Source organism: Phalaenopsis equestris, unplaced genomic scaffold, assembly GCF_001263595.1.
Source record: "Phalaenopsis equestris unplaced genomic scaffold, ASM126359v1 Scaffold000979, whole genome shotgun sequence".
In the NCBI taxonomy this organism is placed as follows: domain Eukaryota; kingdom Viridiplantae; phylum Streptophyta; class Magnoliopsida; order Asparagales; family Orchidaceae; genus Phalaenopsis; species Phalaenopsis equestris.
Window position 1 is genome coordinate 98,691 of NW_018165418.1, and position 6,391 is coordinate 105,081.

Genomic DNA, 6,391 nt, shown 5'->3' on the forward strand with positions numbered 1-6,391 from the left:
AATACTATTTGGATAATAACAGGTTTAAGCTCATATGAATTATCCACTATAGTAGGTTTTTGAATACTACAATGAAGTTCATCTACAGTAGGGTTGGCATAATCTCTTAAATTTCTAAACTCTTGATGAATTTCAGCAATTTGATCCTTTTGGTTTGTCATTTCTATACTTTCTTTGGATTTTTCAAGATTTTTAAATTTTTTGGTTTTTCTGATTTTTCTAACAGTTCTCTCTAATTCAGGATCGTAAGGCACTAGTTCTTCAGAATCTGAACTACGCATACACTAACATAAAATAAAATAAAACTAAACACACACAAAATAAAATACAATAACTTAAAGTTTAAATAAGACTTTCTATAAATAGAAATTTGCTTTAAATCAATAGATTTTTTACAATTTTCACTTCACTTCCTCGACAACGGCGCCAAAAACTTGATCCCCGATAATTGCTTAAATGCAACAGTAATTAACGCCGGTATTGGTAGTGGAAGCTCATCCTTTGGACACACTTTGTTTAAGTCCCTGAAGTCGACACACACTCGAATTTGTCCATTTTTCTTCTTAACTGGCACGACGTTGGCTAACCATGTTGGGTATTTCTCCTCTCGTACAAGTTAGTGTCTATTAATTTCTTCACCTCGATAATGACTTGCTGCTTTATTTTGGGGCACATTATTCTAGGAGCTTATTTTACTGGAGTCATACTCTGATCCAGTCCAAATTTGTGAATTGTAACTTTTGGAGGCAATACCAGCATTTCATCGTAGCTCCAAGCAAAGCAATTTTTGAATTCTAAAAATAACTTGACCAACTCTATAGACTACTCATCACAGACTAGAGAATTTATGAAAGTGGGTATAGGTTGCCCCTCAGTCCCAAGGTTAACTTCCTTTAACTCGTTGACCGTTGACTTAATTTCTTCTTCAAACTCTAGTGGAGCATCTTCTACTGAGGGATCTTCAGAATCATCTTTGATGTCGAGGTAGTTTTCCTCTGAGCTGTCAGCAACGACCATACAAAATTCTGAATCATCGACTGGTCCTACTGTACCAAATATGACACCTTCCTAGAGTTGAGAGTTCTACTTTTAGTGTTCCACAGCTTCTCAAAGAGATGTAGTATCCCCTTCGGCATTTGTTTCGACACATATCCCTATTGAATCAACTTTTAAATATAAGGAGAGTAGCAACTAAATTGTAATTCCATTAGTTTATCAGAAATACTTTCTTCCAAATTTAGATAGGTTTTTGAATTAGAAGAAGGAGAAGCACAGTGGAACTTGATCGGCTTCATACTCACACTATGGACTTCGTTGACCTCCATACTCTCGACATTATGAGGATGAATTAGAATTAGGGTCATGGCTTGCACATAATGGTTGATCAAATCATACATCAACTCATACTCACTCTTCTCTTCATCCTCCATGGAGATCTCAAACCGAGGCTTCTTTTGTTTTAATGTCATTACATCTTTGTAGAACTTATCCTCTTCGAAGCTTCCTTCTACATCGATGTTGATAGTTGGATTCTTCCGTTCAGCTATCCTGTTAGTTCTTCCTTACCCGCATCCCCGACCTTGATCTTGGATGCGTGGGACAGAATAACTACCACCATCTCGTTGAAAAAGAGTGGTGGGAGATCGTTGAATCAGAGCTTGACAGTCCTGTTCTTGCAATCCTTTAGAGTCTTAAATCTTGTTCAACATAACATCCCTGGAAAAAGATGGCCCTCTTCGGGGAGCATAGTAGGCGACAACCTCGTGAATTCTTGTCTCATGTATTGAGAATGGCTGCAAATCCCCTTTTATACAATGCTCTTGTCCTTCTTTATAATATTTAATGCACTGGTGTAGTGATGATGAGACCATGTTATGTTCATGAATCCAATGTCTACCAAGTAAAGCGTTAAATGAAGTTTCTGCGTCGATGATATTGAAATTTGTGGTTATCCAGAATTTTGGTGGAAACCTAATTCTCTAAAACACTAAACCGAAAGCTATTCTTTGTTATTTCCTCCTAACAAAAACATTTATGGACTAATTATATCATATTCACTTAAATTAAATTTTATTAATCTTTTTTAAATATATTGGCCATAAGTTTTAATACATAATCATACTTTTAATGACCTTAAATTAGTTTAGCTGAAACTTAATAGTTAACTAAATAATTTAATCAAATTGTCAATTAATAAATCAACATACTAAATAATTAATTAATTAATTCCTCAATTTCTTAATTAATATTTTAATTAATTATTAGTTTAACTAGATAAAAATTAATCTAATTAAATATTAAATTTTCAATAACCTTAATTAATTATAAAATTAAGTAACCTATAAAAAGCTAGTATACTAAATTTAATAAAAGGGAAAAAGGAAGGAATATATTAATTATATGTTAGTATATGTATATTAAGTATGCATGCATATAAAATTATTTTCATATATATATATCCCACAGCCTCTACTAAAATGGTAACCTAGCCGCTTCTTCTGTTTTTGGTTTTTGTTTATTTTGGTATTGTGGTTGTGAACTTCATTTGCTAGTGTTTGGAGCTTCCTTCATCAAATTTTCAAATTTTCACTATTTCAGTGGGTTACTATTCCATTGCCGCCTTCTTTATGGAGCATCCTAAAGTGGGCCAGACCCCTTACCTGAGGTTTATATACATTTCCTTTGCTGATGTGGTGGCAAAAAATTCTGATTTACTGAGTGAAGATGCGTACAACTTGGTTTTTCCTCAAAGGTATCAAGATGCCTTTGAAGGGAAGGGGAATTGTGCCTTTGTTAGAAAAACTAGCCGCAATAGTGGGAAGCCATCCTTTTTTATCTCTGAAAAATGATATTAACGCTTTAGTTAATAACTACAAATTCATTATGGTTGGAAAATTCCAGCTGGGTCACCCTAAGAAAGAGTTAATGAGGAGAGTCTTTTAGGATTTGGAACTTGTTGGTGATTAGAAGGTAAGGCTTTTTTATGGAAGGCAAGTATTCTTAAGTAAATACATGAAAATTGATGGGAAATTTATAAAACTTATTAAATGGTCAACAAATTTTGACCCCCACATTTGACATACCTGATTCAGATTCCTAGGGCTCGAATTACATATATTTAGCCATCAAATATTATTCTCCTCAGGTTCAATACTTGGAAGGCCTATGAAGCTTGATATCCTTAACTATAATCTAACTAGACCCTTAGCTGCTAGAATTTTGGTCGAGAGAGAAATTACATTACCTAAGGTGGATGAGATTTGGATAGGTACAACTCACAATGGCTAGTAGCAGCAAGTGGTGATGGAATAAAGACCTTGGTATTGTGTGAATTGTAAAATGTTTGGGCATAGTATGGACAAGTGACACCTCTAAAAATTATCTACTTTTTTATATATATTTTATGCTCAATTTTAATGATTTTTAATGATATTACACTTTAAAGAAATTTATTTTGCATATTTTTTATTTCAGGTACAAGAAATGGACTTTTGGAGAAAATAAAGCAAAAATGGTGCAATTTGGAGTAAAAACGAGCAAGAAAGAAAATTCTGACTTGACACATTTCGATATGTCTTTTTATGCTTAATCTACTTTACATTTCTCACATATTTTTGAATGAAATTATACTTTAAAGAAAATGTGTTGTTTTCATGCTTATTTTCATGCTTATTTTATAGGTATATCTGTTAGGAGCAAAACACAACTGAAATGGGGCAACAGAGCTGAAACAGAGCTAAATGGAGCAAAATCGTGGAGCTGCTGCAGGGTGACTCCTGAGGTGCCAAAATCTAGAGAACTGGCGCCTGAGCCGCCAGAGACGATATTAAACTGATTAAGGCGGTTCAGGATGAATTTTGAGCGTATTTTGAAGGCTCCAAATGATTCAAACGCCCATGGAGTGATTCAATGAATCTAAATACTTTGGAAGACACTTTAATGAAGGGATATGTCTCTTAAATGAATGGACATATCTTTTGGAATTCAAAAGATGTGACTTTTGGAGAGAATTTAAGAGGGCATTTTGAATTCTTTTTTAATGGAGGCAACCCCTAATTAAAAAGGAGAGGAGTCTAGGGCATGAGTGTGGCGTGAGAGTGAGAGGAAGGCTTTGGATAAGAGAGGATTTTCTTCTAAAGTTGTAAGAGGAGCGGGAAGGTGAGAGATTTCTAAGAGGGAATTTTGAATTCTTTTTTAATGGAGGCAACCCCTAATTAAAAAGGAGAGGAGTCTAGGGCATGAGTGTGGCGTGAGAGTGAGAGGAAGGCTTTGGATAAGAGAGGATTTTCTTCTAAAGTTGTAAGAGGAGCGGGAAGGTGAGAGATTTCTTTTTCATTATATTTCTAGGAGAGAATTGAGTGTGATTGTAAATAGAGAAAGCGCTTAAAGAGAACTTCTTCTAGGGATTTGCTTGGGAAGAAGTGTAAGATAAGTTTTGTTCTTTTCTTTCTTTATTTTGTACACTTATTTTTATATATGAAATCCGTGTTTTGTCGTATCATTCTCATGAATTCTGATTAGCCTTATTTATCCTTCTCCCTAATCTGAGATATGGTTTTGTGAAGAATTAATTTTGTTTTATACGATTTTTAATGTAAATAATTTTTTTATGGTTCAAACTGTGATCTTCATTTACTTTTTGATTTGGCAAATTAAAAGGTTAAAATGTGTTGAGAAACATATGATCCGAAAAGGGCTATGATTTCTACAACATAGTGAGAATTACATTGGATTCCATGAGAAAGGATGTCATCCATGGGGTTGAATGCAAATAAATAGAGAAATATATTTTGTTGGATGCAAAATTGGAGATTTTAAGGTGACTGATTAAAATCCCCAATTTGATCCAGTTGATTGGAAACTAATGCAAGATTGTTAGCCCTCAGGCGAGGGAGTAGTGGGAGCTTTGGAGTGACAGTCAGTATCGTCCCAACCTAACCACTGAATTAAGGACCAAAATTTGGATTAGTCAACATTCTTTATGCACTTGAAAGAGGGTAAAGAATAAGATTGCTCCTATTTGACACAAAACAATTTTTATATATTTTCAAATTATTTTAATTTTTTCACATTCCATATACTCATCGTAAAGGGGAAGGATGTTTTCTTAATTTGAACTCTTCATTTCAAAACTTTATTTAGTCTTAAAATCTGGTTCTTTTAGTTACATTTTTGTTAGCATTCATTAAATCCACTTTAACTTGTCTTTCTTACTTTAATTTTATAGTTTGAATGTTATGATTTATGCTATTATCATAAGAATTTCCATCTTCCAACTAAGACTTGATAGTAGTAGACTAGAATTAGCCTAAGGGATTTATTATTGCGCTTCTCTGTGTGATCGATACTGGGGTTTTTAAGGAAAACCCTATATTATTTGAAGTGATACGTGCACTTGCATAAATGATACGTGCACTTGCATAAAGCACTTGCATAAAACCCATAGTGTGTGAACTATTTTAGATATTTTATATAACATTTTGATTTTGCACATTAAATACTTAATATAAATTGGGTCATGATTTTGGTCATATCTTTAGAATGATTTTGGCTATCTTTAGAAGCTAAATTACTGCATAAGTTTGGGATGGGACAAGTTTTTGGCAATGTTACCGAGGGTTTAAATTGATATAAAATACGCAGAAAAATATTACACACCAAGGGCGCATCAAAAAGTGCTATAGTCTTCATCCAAATATCAAAAACAATCTCTCAGTCCACATTGATGTCTTGGATGAGAAATACAAGATTAACAAGCCAAAGGGGCTAGAAGAAACTAATGAAAATCTTAAAGACACACTAGACGAGGAGGAAGGAAACAACAGAGTTGTGGCTGAGTAAATCCAAATGCTAAAGGAGGGGTGTAGAAATAATGATGTTGGAGAAACAAAAGTCTTACAACAAATTGAGGAAACATGTATAGGTGACATGGAGTGTTTGCATTCTGAGGAGAAAGAGCCAAATGTTGAAACTCAGGTTTCCTATGTGAATGCTACTGATCAAGACATAACACAAGTAGGTTTTTTAAATCAAAATGATAATCAAACTGATATTCAACTTGATGAACACATTATAACTGAAATGGGGTAGGCTTTAGAAGAGTAATGGAATGTCCAAGAAGTTAGGAAAAGATGAAAGGTTTACTGGAACTTAGAAACCTGCATGATGATAACTTCACAGTGATAGGAGGCAGCTCTTACAATTTGAACGTTGACTTCCTATCTAGGCTCATTAGGGGGGTGAAGGCTTCTCTCAATGATTAGACTCCTTTGCTGGAATATTAGGGGAATCACATGTCCTACTTCTCCTAAAAGACTCTTACAACCAAATAGGATATATAAACTATGGTGCTTTGTTGTCTTTTAACCTATGATATCTAAAAATACCAAAA